A 13,722-nucleotide genomic window follows, 5' to 3' on the forward strand; every position below is an offset into this window, starting at 1 on the left:
ATTGTACTTGGCCAATTACCCCACTCTTCCAAGCTGTCCCGGTCACTGCTCCACCCCCTCTGCTGATCTGGGGAGGGGTGCAGACTACCACATGCCTCCTCTGATACATGTGGAGTCGCCAGCTGACCTATACCCAGATCCGGCCTCCCACCCGCAGACACGGCCAATTGTGTCTGTAGGGATGCCCGACCAAGCCAGACAGGGATTTGAACCGGGATCCCCATGTTGGTAGGCAATGGAATAGACTGCTACGCTACACGGATACCCTCTGTATCCTAATTTTTACATTGCAAGTCAACCCAGGCCATCGGTAGAGCCATCCTTTTTGTGGTCTCCATTGGGGCCACATCAGCAGCAGCCATGATGGATGATGAGATTTAGGTTTTCAGCAAACTTGTGGGTTGTCATCAATGTCAGATTGAGGCTTGAGTTTCACTGTTCCCACTAGCAGTACTAAAGGTATACAAGTTTTGTGTTTGTTGTTGATGAAAAAGGATTTGTTGTCATGATGGCAGCATGGGAGCTTAGTGGTTAGCACTGTTGCTTCACCACTAGAGGGTTCTGGGTTTGAATCCAAGCCATCTGTGTGGAGTTTGTGTGTTGCATGTTTCCATGTTTGTGTTGTTCTCCTCCTGGTGCTCCGGTTTGCAGTTGGAGTCTCTAACTTGGCCATAGGTGTGAATGGAGTGTATGTGGGATGACTGTGTGTTTGGTCCCTGTGATGGACTGGTGACCTGTGCATGGCATCTCTCTGCCTTCTGCCAAATGTATACTGGAATCAGGACCCTGATTTGGATTATGTGGGTAAAGCTCTTGGAAAAATATGTTTTCTCCATCTATATTTGTAAATCCTGCTAGTCGGCAGCATTTATTACAGCCTCTCAGTCCTTTTCTCCCTTGGGTTGCCCAGCTCATACAGGTCTGCATTTTCATACCTCTAGCCCTGTTAGCCTTTATAAAACGCTGCAGGATAATAAAAACAATGACTTTAGGTTTGTTTTGACATTACAGGAAGAAACCTAAATTCTTCCTCAGTGTCAGAGTTCCTGTGCGGCATGTAAATTTGGCAAAGGACGATATGACGTTTATTAGACTAGTAAAAGGATAGTCTCTACTCCCAAAGTACAGTCATTCAGAAGGTTTTTTAAAAAATCCAATAAGTTGGCTTTCAGCTATTAACAGACTGATGGAAAAAATGAGTTTTAAATCTTAATTAATGGATGGTTTACACTGCAAGATATGTGATAAAATATACAGTTGCAGTTTGCAATTAAAGCCCACATTATTACAACTGTGTCAGATTTCTCTTTTTTTTTGGACACCCACCAAAGAGCAGATCAGTTAAGCATATTCCTCTGCCAGAGATTGTGGATGGTAGAAAAAAGGATGAAGACAAACAAATGAAAAAGTAAGGGCATGAAGGGTAGAGAGAAAACAAGGAAATTGAAAGGGTGCAATAAATTACCTTTATGAAAGACTGAGCATAATGAAGGTGTAAGGCTCATATGCAGACATAGAGAATGTGCATCATGCATGTGAGAGTTTAAAGGATGATGATGACACATTGATCACAGGAGCGACTGGAGCAGGAGACAGGTTTTCAGTGTAAAGTGAGAGATAGACAAGGCCACGTAAAAAGTGACAAAAAGCGGACCCAAGTGACTCATTAATCAGACTTAGGTGAGTGCATCTGTCAGATGTGCATTCATTAGCAAAGACAAGTAAGACATCCGGGAGATAATAAATAGGGAATTGTAATAAAAAGAAATTTTTTTATTCAAGCGAGAGTAGAAAAAAGAGTGAAACAGGTCAGACAAGACAAGGATGCACAGTAGGTCAGAAAGCCGGCAGCTATATTTCAACTTGACTTTCACCTTGCCTTAAAATTCCACTGTAGATGGAATATAAATGGCTGTTTCAGGGTTCTGTTCAGGATAGATAGATAGATAGATAGATAGATAGATAGATAGATAGATAGATACAAAAATTCATAAATACATACATGGAGACAAACATACGTACAGACAGAGAAGAACAGACTGATGCAAATGTGTTTTGTTCTTTATTAAACCATTCAAAGCCCTGCTTGTTTAGTGGCAATTTGGAAGAGAGTGTTTAGTGGCTAAAGTCTGTTTCCTATATGTTTCAGGACAATGTATCTTGCCTCCGGTACATCCCAGAAAACATTATTCATACTTGGAGACCTGGTCAAACTAATTTGCTCTGAAATTTTCACGAAAAAACACAACACACATAGATAGACACAGAAACTCAAATAAATGCACACACACACATGGAGACACACTCAGACATACACATGCATCCACCCACATAATATGATACAATTTGCAGCATGTAGCAACAGGCATATCAATTTTTCTGATTTGCTGAAAGCGAAAAACAGAGAAGAACTTTAAGTCTCCTGAGGTTTAGCATACAGCAGGTGTCAAGTCTAGTTGTCCCTGTTGGGCCTTTTACAAACCCAGAACATTTGGTTCGGTTTAAGTGTTCAAATACTGCCACAAACGCAATGGGTTGCTTCCTCTGCTTACTTATGCAACCAGATTTAAACAATTAAAGCGATGGCATGTGAGAATTTGAACCCAGTCTCACCGACAAAGCATTCATGTACAACTTATTTGCATTTCCCAAAACTCATTGAATGAGGATGTTCTGTCACGTGAACATGATGCGTGTCAGCAACGTATGAAACATTTAGCACTATATGCTTGATGCAATATGTGCAATATCAAAATATTAGAAAGTAAAACAAGCTCAAGTCTAGACTACTTGTAACTCCATTTTCAGCAGTTAGTAGAGTTAAGCCTACAAATGTTCATCTGGTCACGGTGACTCTGTTTGTTCAAACACGCTAAACTGGAAACAAATGGATGGGCCATATGACACAAAAATGCCATGGATCAAGGTATCCGAGTGGCGTGGCAGTCTATTCCGTTGCTTACCAACACGGGGATCAGTGGTTCGAATCCCCGTGTTACCTCGGGGCACCTGTTCAGGGTGAGGGGGAACTGGGGGGAATAGCGTGATCCTCCCATGCGCTACATCTCCCTGGCGAAACTCCTCACTGTGAGGTGAAAAGGAATGGCTGGCGACTTCACATGTATTGGAGAAAGCATGTGGTAGTCTGCAGCCCTCCCTGGCTCGGCAGAGGGGGTGGAGCAGCGATCAGGATGGCTCAGAGAGTGGGGTAATTGGCCGGATACAATTGGGGAGTAAAAGGGGGGAGAAAAAAAAAGCCACGGATCACATGGCACTGCTCTCTGACAAAGTACCTAAACTTAACCATCTGTTAAGTAATAGTACTACACATTTGATAAGTTGTTGATACAAAATTGTAGGCATGTGAAAAAATTTTGCCAGTCAACATATTTTGGAAACCGCAGAACATCAGCACCCTGCATTTTTGGGAACTGCAAAAAAGTTGTATATGAACGTTTTGTGAGACTTTGTTGGAGAATTCCCATGATACATAATATGCTTGCAAGCCTGCACAAAACAACTGAACGTTTATGTGCCTTTACAGTTATAGACATGTAATTACATCATCACCAGATGGTGAGTATTTGTGCTTCCTGTCTGCACAGTGTGAAATCTGTTCACTATTGCTTTGGCATGTAGGATCCTAGCCAGCAGCCAGATCTGACTACAGCACAATGCACTTCATTCCCAGTATTGTGCCTGAATAAAAAGTGTAAGATTATCCATCTTTTTCCTTTTTTTCCCCCAGTGAACTTATTTTCCTTTTAACTAAATGAGGATATGGTTTATATCTCCTTCTCCTTTCTCAACTCTTTCTCCCCAGTGCTTTAGCCCCTTTTGTGCTGCTGGGGTTGCCCCTGGCATGACAGTAAACAACACACGTACATGTCGGCTTGCACAGCTTTTGTGGCCCCTCTCATGCGTAAATAATACAGTTGTTGCACCAGCAGTAGCAGGATCCAGATATGAACGGTAGACAAAGAACGGGAACACACAGCTGACTGTGTGTGTGTGTGTGTGTGTGTGTGTGTGTGTGTGTGTGTGTGTGTGTGTGTGTGTGTGTGTGAGCTTGTTCAAGGAGGAAAAGGGGGTCCAAGCTAGCTTAGAGGAGGAGTGAATAGCTTGAGACCATACAAAGACTGAATATGGCATGTGGCAGAGGTTGCAAAAGTACAAAAGGGAGAGAGAAAAAAAGAGTTAGGGCGTTGGAGTGCGATGGTGGGACCTGTTTTCCTTTTTTTATTTTTTATTTTTTTGACTCAGCTAATGGCTGAGTGCCTGTGAGTTTCTCTAACTGGCCCAGTAGATGCACGCACTGTGAGTGAAGGTAATGAGTACTAGCATGCATAATGCTTCATTTAATTGTGCTTTTCACTTGGCAGTAACACTGGGACCTGACACAGACACACACTGCGTGCATAATCTTGCCAGACAAACTTTTATAAAAAAGTCTGATACCAGAAGCTAATGGGTGGTCTATAATAACTGTTTATAAAAAACAAAGAAAGAAAAAACCTCTTGCATGTTTGTCCAAGCCAGGCTCTCAGTCCATTCTTTCTGTGTGAGCAATGCCTTTTCTAAAGACAGAGATGGAGAGTTAGGGAAACAAAAAAAAAAAAACAAGTCGATAAAGAAAAGAGGGCCAGGCAGACAGGACGGTCGTATGGTGTAAAACCGACAGTGGGGGAAGCACAGAAGAGAGATAATAGAAACATCAATATAAAAAAGACAGAAAGTAATAAAGAAACACTAATACAGACAGGGAGAAAGATACTTAGAGATACTACTGTAAAGAGATACAGTGAAATAAAAATGAAGGCAGGTAAAAAAAAGTAAAAAGGTCTTTCTAGTTGTTTTCATCATCTTTTTTATAATATTAATCTATCAGTAGTACTTTCCTACCTCCTCTGTGTTCTCAGACACCCCCCCTATTGTGCTTGTGGCATCACTTGCAGGTTAGATTAGATTCATCCAACTAGGTCACCCCATCACTACTGATTCACCACACTAGGACAGGAAGATTGATTGTTTTTTGTTTATCATAATCCCAGTTTGGGATTTAAACATGGGGCTCTGCCCTCCGGTAACTGACGACAACAGTCAAATCCTCTTTCCCTGCCTCTGCTAAAAAGAACATGGGGAATTGCACTAAAGCTTGTCATGTCATTTACAGAATTGAGGTATGGGGTCGCTGGGGTAGCAGAAGAAAATAGGGATTTGCTGAGGAAGAGTGTATTAGATTAGATTTGATCAGATTAGATAAGATTTATTTGATTTTCCACTGTGGTTTTAAATTGTCTTTGACTTGTATCATGCACTGCACATAATGTAAAAATAAAGAATTTACATACATTTCATTTAAAGTGATTGTATACACAACTGTAGCAGCAAGAGAATCACTCTCAATGATTTCATAGACTCATACCCCAATGACTGCTGGGATAGGCTCCAGCATCCCCACGACTCTGAGTAGGGATAAGCGGCTTGGATAATGAATGAATGAATGATACCTTAAATATTGATTGCAGTAATGCTGAAGTAGTTTTCTTAGGTTTGAAAAAAATAAGAAATAAATAAACAAATAGTCCATTTTAAAAGGGATAATGCTGTTGTCTAATGGGTGATAGGTTATTTATATACATGTGTGCTATGATTGTAAGAATAATTCTATTGCAAATAAGGCTGATTGAAGAGCTTAGTGTCGCTGGGGTCACATGGAGACCTGATGAGAGAAAATCTGCACACCTGGCTGTGTTAAACTGTCATGCTGCTAGCACTGCAGAAATGCGGGTGGTGTTGTGGTTAATAAAAATGATTTATATACTCAGAAGGCATCTGATAGTTTGACACTGCTGTGCATCTGATGAGAGGAAATGTGTTTATCACACTGTCCTGGGTGTTTAGTTAGGTGACAACTTGCAAACTTTGCAGTAAAATGTCTCTTTTTTTCGATGCTGTAGATATAAATGGAGTAACAAGCTGAGACACTGGAAATACTATCTTCACACAATACTAGTGTAAAACATTAAATGGTAAAACTTTTTGGTTTTTGAGTATTATTGCTGGCAGTGGTGCTGAAGGAAACATTTTGGCATATAACTTGAAAAGCATGTCCCAGCACTTTTTGGCTTCACTTAAATCTAAGACTCACTGATCATTGTGTTGTTATTATAGTACATGATATTGGTTCCCCTTTAGTTTTTGCTACTCGAGCGGGAAGAGGGGGCGGATCTACTTGGTGGTTGGCTGGCATGGTGTAAGTAAGGAGTGCACCGTGTTAATAAAGATCTAGTTATTGAACCCAAGCCCATTTTGTCATTCAAAATAAGGTACAAACACAGCATAGTGTCAGAAAATTGAGCTGGTAAAGAAAGTGGAATTCAAAACAGCGGTTGACTTCATGGAGAAATAAGAAGAAGGAGCGTGTTGAATTCCAAAGACACAGACTGCAAAGAAGAAAAAAGAAAGACCATGACAGTCATGCACATGCTAGCAGAAGTTCATGTCCAGCGTGAACAGTGAAAGTGATGTAGAAGCTGAGGCTAATGTTAGCGACAATGCTGTGGACAATCAGCAATCATAGATAAGCTCAGTCCTCCCACACCTATATAGTTCGGAGGTAATCTCGTTGATAATTGGAAATGTTTCAAGCAGAGATATTATATATATATATATATATATATATATATATATATATGGCTACAAGTGGAGCAGGAGGAGGAGATGAGAAGCTAAAAGCGTCAATTTTCTACATGTGATAGGAGAAGATGCATTGGACATTTACAATAGCTTTCAAATTGATGAAGGGAATTTAACATTGGCTGTGCTAATGGAAAAGTTCGAGAAGTACTTTGTGCCCAGCAAGAATATCATCTACGAGAGATACAAGTTCTTCTCTGCTGATCAGAAAGCAGACATGAGTTGAACTGCACACACTGAGCAAGATATGCGAGTTTGGAATTTTGAGAGACTCATTAGTCAAAAACAGGATTGTGTGTGGAATCCCAGATAATGGGCTCAGAGAAAGATTACTGTGTGAACAAGATTTAACGCTAAAGAAAGCAGTTAATGGCTGCTCTGGTGGCCGAGCAGAATAAACCGCCGTTCTTGCAACCCGCTTGTCATGTGGCTGGGAGGTTCCTATCCCAGACTTGCCGTAACCGGTCACGGCCAGAGCGTCTACGGGGTAAGGCATTCATTAGGCCACCCTTACCCGAGGGATAGTGGGTGTAGATCGGTGTAGTGTTCAGGGACTCGTCGTTCTCCAGCGACCCCTCTGGCCCACCCGGGCGCCTGCAGCCAAGCAACTGAAAGCATTCTCCCTACGCCTCCTTCACGGCCTGAAGGTGATGCAATCCATGCAAGGCTTCAGCGTGTAAAATAGCGAGAGCAGCCGACACGAGTTTGAAGGAAGCTGGTGTTACGACTATCTCCTTCCCGTGGAAACGTGAGCCAGGGGAGTTATTCGACAAGAGTTCCGGCCATATGCCATTGGGTTAATCGAGTGGGATAAGGGGAAAAACTAGAAATTAATTTATACAAAAAAGAAGAAAAAAAAGAATGCAGTTAATATGTAGAGCAGCTGAGACCATTCGTGTACAAGCAAAAGAGCTGTGCAGGGAGAAGTCAGCAGCAGTGCATTCTGTAAAACGAGAGGGGCAGCACCCAAAACAGTTTGCAAAGCAAAAGCAAATGGAGAAAAGTCCCAAAAGTACAAACAGTAAATGTGGCAGATGTGGAGGCATGCGTATGCCTAAATCATGCCCTGCTTATGGAAAATTGTGTCACAATTGTGGGAAAGATAACCATTTTGCAAAGTGTTGCAAAGCAGAGGCTTCAAGAAAAAAAGTTCACACAGTGGAAGAAGAGCCAGAGGAGTTCTTCGTTGACTCTGTACAGTCTAGCACAGACGAGGATGAATGGATTGCTCCACTGGTTGTGAATGAGACCATAATTCCATTCGAAGTTGATACTAGTACACAGGCAAACCTTTTGTCTATTGATGATTACAAAACCCTCACAGTTAAGAGTAAAATATACCCAGTGAAAACTAAAGTGACTGGCCATACCGGAGAGAGTGTTCCAGTAATAGAGGGTTGTGTGGTGACACTAAAACACAAGGGATGACAGGTAAAGGTGCAGTTGCTCATTGTAGAGAAGGACGTATGGCCAATCCTAGGACTGAGAGCAAGTGAAAAGCTCGACCTAGTGAGAAGAGTGTTTATGGTGAATTCTCTCTCGAACACAGATCATGATTCACTCTTGCAGGAGTACAAAGATGTGTTTGAAGGACTTGGATGCTTGCCTGGAGAATGGATGACACAGTGACTCCTGTTGTGCATGCATGCAGAAAGGTTCCATTTGCACTGAGACAAAAACTCAAAATTGAGCTACCCCCTATGGAGAAGTTGAATGTCATAAATAGACTAGATGAACCAACAGATTGGGTGAGCTCATTAGTCATTGTGCAGAAGCCAAATGGAGATTTACGCACATGTTTAGATCCATGGGATCTTAACAGGGCTATAAAGAGGGATCATTTCAAGTTATCCACAAGAGAAGAGATCATGTCACAGTTTGCAGGTGACAAATGGTTTAGCAAGCTTGACGTGTTGTCGAGCTTCTGGCAGAGGAAACTTGATGAGGCAAGCTCAAAACTATGTTCTTTCAATACACCTGAAGGAAGGTTTTGCTTTCTACGGCTACCTTATGGTATTCTGTCTGCACCAGAGGTTTGCCATAAAACAATCCACATGATCTTTGGGCATAAACCAAGTGTGGAGACAATGATGGATGACATCATCGTGTGGGGGTCCACCAGAGAGGAGGATGACGCACGAGTGAGGGAAGTCCTGGATCTGACACATAAGTCCAATCTGAAATTAAACAAAGATAAGTGTCAATTTGCAGTTAAAAGCCTTACCTTTTGGGAGATGAGATTTCAGAGGAAGGAGTCAAGCCAGATCAAAGGAAGACATCAGCCATATTGAATATGGAACATCCACAAAACAAAGAGGAGGTGAGATGATTTATAGGTATAGTCACATATTTGACTAAGTTTATACCTCAGTTGTCTGCTCAATCACCACCACTCAGAAGTCTTCTAGAGCAAAAGAATGAGTGGGTGTGAGCTCATGAGCAAGAAGCATGTTTCTGAAAGCTGAAAGAGATCTTAAACAAGGAACCTGTGCTCAAGTTTTATGATCCAGAAAAGAGCACTAGGATTTCGGCAGACATTTCTCAGTACAGCCTAGGTGCAGTACTGTTGCAGATGCATGACAACAGCTGGCAGTACGCGTCTTGTGCGTTGACAAGTGCAGAAGCTAATTATGCACAAATTGAGAAGGAACTATTAGCCAGCACATATGCATGTGAACGTTTTCATCAGTACATATATGGACAGGCTTTTGAAGCAGAAACTGACCACAAGCCCTTGGTATCAATAATGTCCAAGCCCCTCAATGACCGTCCAATGAGGAGTCAGCGTCTGTTAATCAGACTGCAGAAATATGATATCAAAATGGTTTACACACCAGGAAAATTCATGTTCGCTGCTGATACCCTCTCATGTGCAGTCAACAAGAAGGAAGGTTCAGACAAACAGAAAAATGCAGAGATAAAAGCATATGTTGACATGATTGTCACATTGCTTCCATTGTCTGCTGAGTGAACACAGCAGATCAGAAAATCAACTGAGCTAGATGAGATGATGAAAGAGCTCAAAAAGACCATACTGGCAGGGTGGCCTGAACAAAAGTGTGACTGCTCACGGCATATTCAAGACTTCTGGGCATGAAGAGCAGAGCCCTCAGTTTTTAATGACATTGTTTTCAAGAGAAGCAAGTTTGTCATCACAGCATCCATGTGCAAGGAGATGCTGCAGAAGGGGCATGAGGAACATTTCGGGGAGGAAAATGTAAACATAGAGCACGTGAGGTAATGTACTGGCCAAGGCTTAACCAAGACATTAGCCAGACTAAAGCGTCCTGTGAAATATGCCTCACCTACAGTTCCAAGCAGCAAGCAGAGCCACTCATGCCTCACCCTGTACCTGATCACCCATACCAGAAAGTCAGAGTTGATTTATTTGACTGTAATGGTGAGAGCAAAATTGTAGTTACAGATTACTTCTCCAACTACCCAGAAGTTGTAACACTGCAGTTGACAACCAGCAAAACAGCTATAGCCTACCTGAAAACAGTCTTTGTAAGACATGGAGTTCCCTGTGAGGTGTTTTTGGATAATGAGCCACAGTTTTCAAGCAGTGGGCTTGCTTCTTTTGAAGAGGACTGGTGTTTTCACCATAGCACCTCAAGCCCAAACTACCCAAGGTCCAATGGACTCACAGAGAGTTCAGTAAAAACTGTCAAGGCCCTCATGAAGAAAGCTTAAGATGGATAGGAGGATTTCCAGAGGAGTCTGATGATTTACAGGAGTGCTCCACTGGAAAATGGGTTGTCCTCAGCCCAAATCCCGATGGGATGGCGCATACGTGCTAACCTTCTAATCCATGAGAACCTGTTGACACCTGGAGGAGCACACAGAATCAAGGCAAGGAAACAGGTACAAAAAGAGACACACAAAAAAGCAATGTAACAAGAACGCAAAATAGTTACCAAGCCTCAGACCAGGCGATAAAGTTTGTATCCTGGATCACACAACAGGCACATGGTCACAAGGAAGATGCATGCAAGAAGAAGTTGCACCACACTCCTATAGGATCCAAAGACCATGGTGCAAGTCTGAGATGAAACCGCGTGAATCTGAGACCACAAGTGACAGTCCTGGAGATAGACTGTCAACAACAAAACACTACAGTACTATCAAATGCTCCCAGCAGTGAGCAGGTTGGTTCTCCAGACTGCAGTGACTCTGTGATGCCACAAGTGGTCAGAACACCCTCAGAGGGCTATTGTAGGCCTAAAATGACTGTTAAATCTCCTGTGAGACTTATTGAAAATGCTGAAAAGCATATGGACTGTGGACTGTGCACAGTGCTTACAAACATAGGGACTGTGGACAATGAAAAAAAAGAAAAGAAAACCTGTAAAGTAATGGTGATGTATTATGTTTTATTCGAATGCATAAATATATTTTATTTGAATGAAAAAAAGAGGCCAGAAATGAATGTTTTGTTATAACTGACTACAAGAAAAGATGAGGTAATTTTCCTTTAAAGAAGGAAATATGTATTGTTATCAAAGTACATGATATTGGTTCCCCTTTAGTTGTTGCTACCTGAGCAGGAAGAGGGGGCGGATCTACTTGGTGGTTGGCTGGCATGGTGTAAGTAAGGAGTGCAGCGTGTTAATAAAGATCCAGTTATTGAACCCAAGCCTTTTTTTTCATTCAAGATAAAGTACAAACACAACAATCATGCATGTATCAATTTGGTGCTCATTGACTGTCATCAGGAAAGTCTCCGTCTGTAAAACCATGACGTCTGTAGAACCAGAAAACTCTTATTGCAGATACAACTTGGATGCAGCTGTGGTGTATTTAGTAATTCTGTTTTGGACCATATGCCACTTTTCTTAAACAAAAGTTTACAAAGGGCCTCACGATACTGACAAATGACCCAGAGGATGCATATTCCTTTAATAATCTGAATAACAGCCCCACCAGGATAAAAATAGCTCATGTCACCACCTCAGTCGGAAGAAACTGGCTTGATCGGAAGGAATTTTCAATCAGGTTGAAAGGGGTGGTATAAACCTTTGAATAATCCGTTCAATATCAGCGCAGAACAACCATGTAAATGCTTAATCTGATCGTTTCTCTCTGGTTGGAATAAATATGTTCTTTCTGCACATGTTTGCCCAATACTAGGTGAGGTGAACAAGTTTATTCCCGTACTATAAGTGACTGATAACGCACCGCCACTTAACTGACTGACTGGCTCATTCACAGCCCAATATCTCTTTTTATTGATAGTTTTGTGAATTAAACTGTCCTTAATTTTTCTTTTCTTATCACATGTTGAGACGAAAGCGTGTCGATGGAAGCTGGTTTTGTGCCGTCAGAGTGCACAGCATGGCTTTAACAAGCGTAAGAACCAGTGTTTAACCAGCTTGTACATTCTGTTGCCACTGTTTGTGAAAATGCAAGAACACGTTGTTTGCTTGCTTGTTTCGGTCTCAGCCTTATCTCAGTCGTTCTAATTTTTCAAAATACACACCTGTGTTCAGATAATTATGAAGTGATAGCTCTATGTCTTAAATGTGTAATAAGCCTTGTCCTACTTTCTTTATGAACTTTCATGTGTAACGCCCTGTGTGAAATTGTATAACATTATTCCGCCGACTTTTTCCCCCATTTGCAGCTCACGATTGCTGCTTAATTAGAAAGAAAAGCAGAAATGCAAATACGTATTATTCCCAGGATGTGATGTGGTTCCATGTTGAAAATTGTATTAACAGGTGGGAACCACTTCTTCTTCTTGGTAACTTTATTGGGGTTGGCATCTGAAATGTTGCATTACTACCACCTACTGAAATGTCATAACTTCACATTACTAAAATTTACATTTCACACCCAAAGCGATTCCATTAACAACATTGTCCATTCTATATCCCAGACCCAGTTAATGCAAATCCTTCCCAAAGTGTAACATCTACATCTTCTCCAGATAGGTCAAAAACATTCAAGTATTTCCTGGAAGCGTCCAGCACCATTTTTATTCTTTCCGACTTCCCCTTTATTTCAGCAGTGCAATTTATGACCATGGCAATGAATGCCAAAAATATTTTCTTGTCCATGCAGATTCTGATCAGCTCCATTCCTTTTCTGATCCGATTCATTATGCACTTCCAATGTCTCGTCATTTCTCTCCATTCTCTTAGCAGCTTCAGCATACGACAATCCCATTTTTGCTCTCATTTTATTCACTTTCTTTTCCTTAATTATTTTTGGACACCGTGCTGTCTCTGTATCTTGATTTCCCTTGCAGCGCAAGCACTTTGCCACCGCCGCCTCCTCCTTCTTTTTCTTCTTCTTCTTCTTCTTCTTCTTCTTCTTCTTCTTCTTCTTCTTCTTCTTCTTCTTCTTCTTCTTCTTCTTCTTCTTCTTCTTCTTCTTCTTCTTCTTCTTCTTCATTATTTCCAGAAGATTAGGTGCTTCACAGGGGGCAGAACCACTTTACGCATGGGAAAAAGTTATATTCTCATATAATGCATAGAAGTTCTTCTTCCTCTTCTTTTTCTCCTTCCTCCTTATTCTTATTCGTCATTTCCAGAAGATTAGATGCTTCACAGGGGCAGAACCACTTTGCACACGTGAAAAAGTTATATTCTCATATTAAATTCTTTGGGTCATGTAAACACATCTTATTGGATCACTATAAACATCCATGTAAACAGTTAAGCTGGAAACGTTACTCAAAATGATTGCAATCGAGTTGAGGGAATATTGCCCATGTAACCACAGCTAATATGACCCAAGAAAAGGATGGAGGCAAATAGGAAGACATAGCAATGATGGTGGAGGTTGGAATGCAAAAATCAAACCCTTGGAAGGTTACAGGGATGATAAGGTTGTAGAATAATGCTGCTAAACTAGCAAAAATATAACTGATAAACAAGGCAATAGTGGTTGAGTTGCATGAACAGCAATTGGAAAGTCTCCCTTACCAACTTATCCTCTCGGATCTCTCCACTTTCTACACAACTCATCTCTCTCTCTGTTAGGGTAAGGATTATTTTTGCTTATGTTATTCATCTCATT

At 41.3% G+C, this 13,722-nt stretch overlaps 1 protein-coding gene across 1 annotated transcript in view; it reads left to right on the plus strand.

Annotated features, from left to right (window-relative positions):
* The window catches only part of LOC130112027 (MAM domain-containing glycosylphosphatidylinositol anchor protein 1), a 326,189-nt gene that overhangs the window by 148,132 nt on the left and 164,335 nt on the right, over positions 1–13,722 (plus strand). The gene's annotated exons all lie outside the window — the stretch shown is intronic.

This window comes from Lampris incognitus, chromosome 4, assembly GCF_029633865.1.
Source record: "Lampris incognitus isolate fLamInc1 chromosome 4, fLamInc1.hap2, whole genome shotgun sequence".
Lineage (NCBI taxonomy): Eukaryota > Metazoa > Chordata > Actinopteri > Lampriformes > Lampridae > Lampris > Lampris incognitus.